This window comes from Pteropus alecto, unplaced genomic scaffold (assembly GCF_000325575.1).
Source record: "Pteropus alecto unplaced genomic scaffold, ASM32557v1 scaffold35, whole genome shotgun sequence".
NCBI lineage: Eukaryota > Metazoa > Chordata > Mammalia > Chiroptera > Pteropodidae > Pteropus > Pteropus alecto.
Window position 1 is genome coordinate 13,382,042 of NW_006437828.1, and position 10,880 is coordinate 13,392,921.

The window sequence follows — 10,880 nt, forward strand, 5'->3', positions numbered from 1 at the left end:
CACGATCATGTCCTACAAACCAACCCGGCGGCCGTCACAGCAGAAACGTGCTTCCCCAGATCCGCAGTCGGTGGGGGCCTCGCTCGGCCCCCTCGCGGGATCTGCGGGAAAAGCTCTTCCAGGCGCCCCCGCTCCGGGTCCCGAACCTCGGCCGGGGGATGCACCTGGCTCGTGTCCCCGTCTGCGTCGCCTCCCCATGTGTGTCTGCATCCTTTCTCGTCAGGACACCTAGAATTAGACATGAGGCCCTCCCGACTCCAGCTGATCACACCTGCCAGGGACCTACTTCCTAATAAAGCCACGGCCCTGGGCTCAGGGTGACGTGTGAGCCCGTCTCTCGGGGGGGACGTTCAGCCCATGGCGGTTCCCTAACAGAGGAAGGGGAAGTCAAGGTCAGCGTAGGCAATGCTGCGTTTTTATCTGAAACGAATTTTATTTTTCTATAAACAAGTAACTAGAACAGTTTATATGAGGAATTAATGTACACACTTTTCCTTAGAAGAAACAAATGACTCTTTTGACCATGACATAGGTGCTTTAATTTTTCATATTGATAACAGAAAATTGGAACTGATTATTTATGAATTCAATAGCTTCCTAATGCCAAATGCACATGCACATATAAATACATAGGAAGGGCTTTGTGCCTGTATCTGCAGCCTTAAATGACTGCAATCTTAAAATCCAAAATGACTGAAGTGTGCATTATTGTCGCAAATAAATTGCGCATTGTTTTTTATTAACACTGCAGTATGTGCTTCATTTACAATTCCACGTACCTGCTCTCCAAAGGACAGTTCAATGGAACTGTGTTTATTCATTTGCAATGCAATGAGCAAAAACATAAAGTGCATTATATCTGCTTTTTGCTGTTTTTCAAGAAGGATAGTCTCTTAAAGGAATAGTTCAAAGAACCTCGAGACAGAAAAACAAAGGCATGAGAGTGGACTATAGAAATGACAACAATTTTAAAGCCATGATCCGTAAAATACTTCAGAAAGATTGAGCTCTAACAGGTTAAATGGCTTGCCTAAAGTAAAATCAGAAAAGCATTGCTTCTCATTTGGACTTTTGTCTAAAATACCACATTTAACTCAAACACCTGCTTTAAAGCTATATCTACTGTTTAACTCTCTTGAACTTTTCTGGTTAATGATGGCGAATAGGCACGAAGGGAAGGTTTTTAACTATAAATTTTATTATTAAAGATAAAAGTTTAAGGAAGCCTTCTATTTCTTGAAATCCACCCATGCTCAGCAATCATGAGTGTTCCCTCCACCTTAGGTGGCAATGGTGACCACGTAGAGAACCTAGAAATCAGTGCCCCGCCCCCCGGCAGTAACGAGGCATATCCGTCCCCTCTCCGCTGCTCGCCAGAGCAGAGTCAGAGTAGACCAGCTAAAACGGAAACTTTAGATAAGATCCAACATCACATAACAGTGCCCAGAATATCCAAACGTCTATCGAAAATTATGGAATTAAAAACCAAGCAACAGGCATTCACGTTGAAAAGACAGAGATGTTAGAATTACTTGACAAATGTTTTAAGTCTGCCATGATAAAAACTCTTCCCTAAATGATTGCGAGCATCGTGACAAAAAAAAACCCTCGTGAGAGCACAGGCATGAATAACCAGCTCTGACCGGGGCACGAGGGCCGATGCAAGGTTCCTGCAGGAGCTGAGTTTGTCCTTGACGACGGGCCAGGCGATTCGGTAGGCTGTGGACACAGAGAGAAGTCACTCAGGTGCTTCTCACACTGTGTCACAGGCGGAGGACACGGCCACTTTTTCTTTCGCTTGTGGACACGGAGAGAAGTCACGCAGGTGCTTCTCACGCTGGGGCGTCACAGGCGGAGGACACGGCCACTTTTTCTTTCGCAGGGAGTTCAGTCAGCAGCAGGAAAATGCAGACCGAACGTGATCTCTGCTGACTGTCGCCTGTAGGACAGAGAGGCCGAGAACTGCTGGAACTCGGAACTGGGGGCCGCGGAGAGCGTTCTCCTGGGAGTTCTGGAGACGCCAAAATGGGCTCACAGCAGGGGGTCATGTCGGATACAGATGTTTTAGGAAAACCGACCCACACGAGAGCATGTGCTAGGGTGTCGTTAGGTCTTCAGAGCCTGACCGACGGCCAGGAAAGGGCCACCGAGATTTCCCAGGTGTTTGGTGGCCTTGAGTGGGGACGTGGGGGCAGGACCGTGGGGGCAGAATGGGCGAGAAGCGTGGGTGGCCTCGCTCTGCGTCACCACGGTGGCCGGTGGGGCCGGGACGAAGAGCTTGTGGAGCTGGGCGCTGAGGGGCGTCGGGCTGTCATCCTGCTCGCTCGGCCCGTCCTGCAAACCTATGTCCTCAGTTCCGAGGTCCTTGTTTTCGGTCCCTGTCACGCATTCTGTACGTAGTTTAGAGCTTTAAGCAAGTATTTTTATGGAAACTGTCTTCCTATCCGATATGCAGAATGCAGTCTGTGGCTATGCTGTGCTCTTTCTTGAAAAGAAGATCCTGTCTTAGGTTTCATGTGAACCTTCCCCCAACACACTGGAACACTGTGTTTGTAAAATCTGGTTTTAAATCTAGAAACGTGTGGGTTTGCTCTTTCCTGGTTCCGTCCCATCCATTTCTGGTTTCCTATGTAGAAATTCAGTGTGTAGGAATCCCATTGTTCAGTTGGACGCTTGGTGGTTAGTGCGTGGGACACGTGATCTGTAAAAGGGACACTACCTTAATTTCAGGCAACTTCTAGGCTCAGAGATTGTCATGTGCGTCCAGGTTGGCAAAGCAAAGCATGACATCTGTGCTTAGTCTCTAACAGGTTATGAGAAAGTCAAAGAAATAAAATCAGCAGTAGATATTGTAGCCACGCAAAGAAGAGAAAGAAAATGATTTTAAAGGAAAGAAATAAAACTTTCGCCTCTTGAATTTTTTTCTAAACTCACTCCCCAGCCGCACCGCCAGGGGGCAGCCTCTCTCGGTCAACTCATTTTCTTCACATCAGAAATTCTTGGTGTCAAATTTTGTTCATAGCCATCTATTTATAACTATCCTCTTCGTTAGTCTGCGTTCCTTAAGAATAACAAATTTGCCTTAATTTTTGTTCCTCCAAGACCCAACTCTTGACTGGAACGTTTGTTTTCAGAGAACGTTTGATGAATTAGCATATGGCTAAATCTAACAGCCTAGAAATAGGACATTTAAATTAGTATGTTCTGCATCTGCATCAGAATGTAGAAAAGATTATAGAAATGTCGCAGTTTCATCCCCAAAGGAAGAAGCTTATGAGAGATTATTCAAGAGGCCAACTCCGTATATTCAAGTTTTCAAAATCAGTTTTATCTCTTTTATTAATTTAAAACTGTTCTAATCCAGCAATTAAAATCGTGTTACTCTTTTAATTGTTTTTAATGTTAACTCTTTAAAATACAGGCAAATACAAGTTACAGTGCCACCCAGTTTGGGTTCATTCTGTGACCTTCATGGGTCTACAAGTGCCCTTGGAGGCATCTGGTCTGCGTGGTGGCTTCTCTGAAGCCGTGTGCCCAGGACCGAGGAGGCGTGATAACTACCACTAACCGCTACTTCCCTTTCCCAGTGGAAAGGAGAATCCCGTCCAAAAACAAAACGAATGTCGCGGAAAGCATACGGGAAAGCCACGTGAATGACAGTCCCTACGGAGGGACCCAGACACACAGCACAGCATCACAGCCACGTCGGGGAGTCACACTGGGAAAGCCTCACTCGCTCTCCGTGGCCGGCACCGCCGTCGGCACGGGGCGCCCAGCTGCACAGATGACTGACGGCTGCAGACGGAAGCGACCCTCACGAGTGACGGCCACGTCTGCACGGACACCGCAAGGCCGTGGTGGCAGGACTGGGGGACAGCTGGGGGCCCAGTGTCCATCGAGGCCGCATTCCGACCCCTGCCAGTGGCTTCTGGGATAGACGAGGGGAGACCGCGGGCAGCCTGCGTGGCGTGTCCCGGCCCCACTAAGTCATTCGGCCACCAGTTTGTGGACCGGTCAGTGACCTCACGTAGCCGGCGGCAGCAGAGCAGGACACACGGCAGCGATGAAGCAGGAAGTGCCGTGCAGACGACGGAATAAAATGTGACACCGCAGCTGGTCAGTTTCTTTTTCTACTTGCCTAGTTTAGGACTTTAAGAATTCTTTCTGACATAATTTTCAAAATCTGTCCCAAATACAGAAAAACTTGTATAATGTAACAATAAAAGCGTTCATGGAAAACGAGACGATGTTGCTACTCAACGTGTAAGTTGCATCCTGAGAGCATCTTTACAGAGCTGGTGAAAATTAGGATGAAGATGCTCTGCGCACGAACAATAAATGCATTTAATTGATTGATTCATTCGTTCATTCATCAAGATTTTACTAAAATCTCACGATGTTCTTTCAGGCCATAGAGTCTTGGAGGAAAAAAATACCCTATTACAAAAAGCTAAGCTTGAAACTAATGAAAATAAGTAGAAATGCTGGGAAATGAACAATTAGCTTATTGCAAAGCAGAATATCAATGAAAAACATAAGGTTATACAAACGTGCAGGTTGATGGACGCCCTCAATAATGCCGTCGCGAGGCACAGTTCCGTACGCGCTGACGTCACAGTTCCGTACGCGCAGACGTCGCGGGGCGCTGCTTTGTGCGCGCTGAAGTCGCGGGACGTGGCTCCGTGCGGGATGACGTCACAGTTCTATGCGCGCAGACGTCGCGGGACGTGGCTCCGTGTGCGCTGACGTCGCGAGGCGCGGCTCCGTGTAGGCTGACATCACAATTCCCTGCGGGCTGACGTCACGAGGCGTGGGCCCGTGCGTGCTGGCGTCACAGTTCCGTGCGGGCTGACGTCACACGGCGCGGCTCCGTGCGCGCTGACTCCCGCAGCACACGCAGGACCGTCCCCTGCCTCGCTCCCCAGGGGCAGATGCCCGGCGAGGGCACCACCCTCTTCCCCTCGTGTCTGGCTGGCGTCAGCCGGTCTCCGCGAGTCACCGTGAATGGCCTGAAAACGACTTCCGGAATTAGCAACGCTGTGAATCTAAGAAAAAAAAAAATAGGAGAAACAGTGCGATCTTCACATCAACCATCATCACCAGGCCACTCCTGGAACTTCTCGTTATTCAGCAGCCTTTTCAAGGGCGACCCTCAGCGCCCGCGATCACGTCGTCCTTATTCGTGGCGCGAAACCGACGCGGAGCACTTGGGGCTGAAGCGACGCTTAGCTTCGATGACAACGGGCCTGGGTCAGAGGTCGGCGGCATGTGACAGGCCCCTGAGTCCCCGCGTTCCGTGTTACGGATTCCCGAAAGGGGAGGATCCTAACCTGTCCTCCGACGTGGCCCTGGAGCAGGTCCGCCCTGTGACCTGTCGCCCTCTGCCGCGTGGCAGGTGGGGTCCTCGGGTCCGCGTGGAATGTCACCCTCACGGCGTTATATTCCGAAGTCCTTTCGGAGAAGGGGTTCGTAATCAGAAACTAACAGCCTCGCCCTTTGGGAGTAAAGGAAGCCAGCATGCTCTGTGTTATTTTTTGTCCCGCCGTTTGTCCTGCGGATTCACATCACAGACCACACGGCCGCTTCCGCTCGCTCATTGCCGGGCCGGCGGGACAGACCCCGACGGGGAGGACCCTGACCCGGCGGGCAGAGGAAGACGTGCAGGAGGGTGGCCCATCTCCGGCCCACCTCCCGCTCTGGGCCGGAAGTCGGAGGTGGTTTCTGTCTCCACGAGATGTTTCCAGGGCACTAACTGTCACCGTAAAGGTTTTTGGAAAGTAAGAATAAGAGAGAGAGAGGACATAGTCCCCCACCTAGGACCCGCGCGGCGCCAGCCAGAGACAGTCGCTTCCATTTCCTGTCTAACATCTACTCCGCTTTCCTCTCTTGCAATAGACTAAGGACTTGGACGCCGGCGAGGGGAGGGCCAGCGTGTCCCTCCACTGAGCAGCTGGTTCTGGGTTTGTACACTGTCCTCCTCAGGTCTAGCTGTGGCCGGGAAGGACCCGGCAGAAGGCACTTCCCAGAACCCACTGCGAAAATATCTCCTTTAGTAAGAATGATGACCAGACATCTGAAGCGGTGTGCAAGCGAGAGCCCCCTCCCCCAATGACAGGACATGGGGCTCCGACAGGACAGGCCGTGCTGGCGGGCAAGGACACGGGCTTGCTGGCTCTCCGTCTGCAGGGCACGTGCCACATGTCGTCAGACAACGAGAAAGCCTTGGGACCTTTAGGCATTAACTTCCAAGGGAAGAAGGAGCAGGGTGGCGGCCACCGTGTCCCTGTCAAAAGGTGGTGATGAGGATTACACACGTGACCGACGCACGAGTCCCACTTTCAAATGGCGTGCCCTTGAAGAGAAATGGGACGTCGCAAAACGCTAGAACCCAATGACAGGAGGGTAGCTGGCATCACTACAGGCAGTTTCTGTGCTCCACATCGCGGAGGTGACAGCATTTTAAACTCCAGTCTGTCTTTAAATAAGTGGTCACGTGACTCCAAAACGACCTAAAATGCACGCTCTTCTGGGGTTTGAGCGTTTCAGGATCCCTCAATGTCCTGGAAACAGGCAGAGTAGTGACTTTGCATTAGATTTCAACAAATTAAGAACGCATGTGTTAATCTCTAAGATAGCTACAAAGAATTCTTAACAAAATACATAATTTTAAAAGCAATAGAGAGACTAAAACAAAACTCTAATATAGGATGCAAAGCGGGGAAAGAAGTCTCGACGAGGTGATAAAGTAGGAAACATAGCAGATTGGAAGACTCAAATGGATATATCAATGATTACAATAAAGGTAAAACATGAATTGAATGCTGTCCTTCCTGACACTGTAACTTGCAGTTTTTACACTTAATCAAAACTAATCTTCACCACAACTCAGTAAAAATGGCATTACGCCCGTGTTCCACATGGAGACCCTGAAAGTCGTTTGCTGTACTTCCGATACGCAATAGCTGTTAGGTGTTGGACTTGATTTCAAAGTGACTAAGGAGCCTGTGTTCTTTTCTCCGTGGGATCATTTTTCAAAGCGTGTTCTTCAGCACATAGCCTGCCCCACCCCCTCTGCCGAGGCATTCCAGAACACAGAAGAAAGAATGAGGGGCAGAGCAGTACGCGATAACCAGCTTTGTTCCCCATCGTCCTGGCCCACGGCGCCAGCTGGCACCCCAGGACCCCAAGGCAAACTGCGGGAGAGCTAACCAAACCGATGCAGGTTTTCCAGGCAGGGACCACATTCTCGCGTGAGGCGAACCCTGCCGACGAGACGAGCCACACTCATGTTTTCACAGGACACCCTGGGAGAGGCTACTGTCCCCAGGCTGCCTCTCCAGCAGTTTATCTGGGTCAGACGGGCTTCACTGGGACTTTGCATATAAGAAATTCTTTGCAGAGTTGGGATAGTTCAATGCGATCGTGCAAATAAGTTCCTTTCTATTCATCAGGTCAATTACACTGCTCTAGACAGAAATCCCCTAAAATACTTTTATAATCTCATGTTTGTTAAATAAACTTGCTTCATTCTCCTAGTCTTAGAAGTTTAAAGCAACTTCTAAATAGCACTAAGCTCTGTCTCCTGAGATGCAGTCATTTTTGCTTTTGTAATTTTAACGCATTTGAAGGCATTTACTACGAGATGCTGATACGTTCAGACTTAATATAGCATTGCTTCATAAAAAATAAATATTTGCTTCCAATAAAGAGGGAGGTTTTGAGTCATCAACATGAAAACAAAGCTTTGCCAACAGCTCTGACTTATTAAGGTCAGAGACATATCAATTCTCAGTTCTCATTGAGGGGCACAGCATTTCTCATTACTGAAAGTTTAAACTCACAGGCACGATTTTTCTATTGTTGTTTGCCTTCCGACTCAGATAAAAAGGCACGTTTGATCTTTTTGGGTACATTCAGTTTTTCACTGACTAAAAAGATCTGGAAATTCAGTTCTTTTATGATACAGAAACTTTTGTTCAAAGCTGTCATCCTTTGTAACGTATCTGTTTCATACCTACTGAGCCCAAGTATATTTTTTAGGCTATGGATCTCACGGAAAAGAAACTTTGTTTTATTACAAATTTCTTACACTTTGACTTCATTAGTTTACTTAGCCTTTCGCTTAATAGGAACACTTTGAATTCTGAACATACACAGGCTACTTTGGGCATCGCGAGGCTCCAAGTTATCACTGCAGACAAATTCACTAACAGATGGACGGCATGAACGCCATGTGAAGGATGCGGACAGGTGCTCCCTGGGACCAAGGCACACATCTCGGAAGAAGGTTCATTCTCAGTCTCTTGCTGGAGAAACAAGCAGTCTTTGTTAAGACGAAGCTGGGCAGTACGTGCAAGGTACAAGGCACGCATAATAAAGGAGACGAGAGATAAAAAGTGAAAAACTTGTGAGATATGCAATTTAGCTTTTCCTGAGAACCAGCGTTTGCGCATAAAGGGAATAAGATCGTGGCTCGAAAGACAAAGTGTAGCGGTCTGTGATGGTCTACGCGAAACTCTGCGTGTTTTCAGTTAGAAGCTAAAAACTATGAAATTGTTGAAGAGATGTGTGTGAGAGCCGAACACTACCAGTTCAAATTGAACGATACATATATTTTGAAAACTTAAGGAAACACACTACTACGTGTCACTTTAGAAAAGTGCCGAGTGTGATTTCCCGACACGTCCTCATCGACCGGCCCATGTTCCGTTCTCTCTTTTATTTAAAAAACGTAGCGAGATACGCCGCTATTTTTAAACGTTTTATTTTTTTTCTGATCTGTGAATATAGAAAAAATAATTTAAAATTTATCTGACATCATTTTTTGTCACCGGGACCCCGTGTTGCTACCTCTGTCTCCCGCCTCCGCCTGCGACCTTCCCCACGAGCCGCTCATGCTTCACCCTTTCTATTCTTCTCCTTTAAATAATTTTACATAAGTCCACGCATAGATTGTGTAACTTTTAGGGACTGACCATGATTCCTAGGGTCCCATCCAAGCTGTTGCATGTATCAGTGAAAATTTGTTTCCCACAAAAACCTGTGCGATTTGTTTATAGAAGCTCAATCCGTAGTGACCCCCAAACAACCCAGTCGTCTGGCAAGGGGCGAACAGTTGACCAAACTCTGGTGCATGGTACCGCGAAAAACTACCCAATGATAAAAAGGACTTGCTCATTGAAACGTTCCTTTGCTCTTAACTTATTTTTTATCTTTATACGGAAGCGCGCGTGCTTCGGGCAGGAGCGGGTCAGGCTGAGTTTTCTGGGTTCTCACTGAAAAATGTACACTGTTCACCTCCAGCGTCATCACCAACAAGGCAAGGTTGTAGTTATTTTCTTGTTTTGTTTGCTGTATTTGTCCCGTCTTTCCTCCCTTGCTTGATTTTATTAAATTTCTTAAATATTTTATGATATGGTATGGAATGGTAATGGTTTATCTGCGCGGGTCTCTGTTTTGGCTGAGGGTCATCTTCCAGTGTAGGCATTTCTGCTCTTTCTTCTGGGGCCACTCACGGACCCGTGGTCAGGGGTGCTGAGTGATGCTGCGTGACTCTGCCACAAGTCTGGGTGTCGCTGGATAGGCTCAGATCACCACGCTGACCCAGGCATATTTTTCTCATGAGAATAGCAGGGCCGTAAGCGTGAGCAAGTCAAGTGATCAGTGCTTTTTAGGATTCAGACTGTGTCACATCTTTAAGCATGCCATTTGGCTAACGTAGGCACACGCTTGGGGATTTATACACCGCCCCACACACGCAGTGAGACGACATCGGTATGTCACAGGCAAAGGGTATATGTCCTGGAATGACCGGAGCTGTAACTCACTGTTCAGCATCCATCGACTGTGTCCTCAGAGTTCAGAGTGGGATTCAGGAAGCTTCGTACGTTTCCACTTTGTCGGGTCTCTGTCGCTCACGCACCGCAAGAGCGTTCATCTTTACTCTGACTCACTTGGCTTTACCGTCTGTCATCCTCAGTGATTAAATTTACAGTGTTGGCCTTTTTGAGAGGTCCAACGATGATCCACGAAGGAAGTGGCCGGACGTGCTTTCCTACACGGCCCGTCCGAACTGGTCTCTTTGGAGTTCTCCTGTGGCGCTGACGCTGGAAAAGGCTTGCATGCCTCGGAAGACTGGTCGATTTCGAAAAAAAAGGGAACGGCGGACGGGAGGGCAGCCGCCTCCGACTCGCTCGCAGGCTGCGGGTAGATGCTGAAGGTCAGCGGCCGCTTAACTTCGGGCAGGTTGTCATCTACGGTCTTATGCTTTTATGTTTTACGGTCTTAGGGTTTGCTCGTTGTGTTAACAGCCTGTATCGTTGGTCCATTCTGGAAAATGGAAAGAGTTCAAAAGTGAAACGAAAAAATCAGAATATGACTCAGTGTGCTTTGTGTATGCAAAATGACCCAAAGCCCAAATTCCACTTTAAACGCTTCTGTTTAATCAAAAAAAAAAAAAATTAAAGTCTCCTGTATCCCTAGTACTGACCTTCAATTCACACCAAAGCTCACTTGTCTCATAGATGCCTGTTGACAACCTTCTCCCAGGGGAAGGGGTCCTGCTCTCTCTCCACGGGAGGCGGTCTGAGGCTCCTACGACAGGTGCTGGTGGACGAGCTAACAACGCATCGGGAAGGTGGACAGGCGTGTGCCGTGGAACACGCCGCCTCGTCAGTCGGATTCCTCCTCCCCGTCGCAAATGCGTAACGGCCCCGCGCTGAGTGCCACATTGCCAGGCGCAGAAGCCGTTTCCAAAGCCTGCCCTCGCTGACCTCCGAGACAGTCACACGGGGGGAGCTCTAAGAAACGCTGACGCTCCCTCGTCCGTCCCCTGACTGGAGCTGTCTGCTGGTTGTCGCCCTTAATGGCCCCTAGAGAGC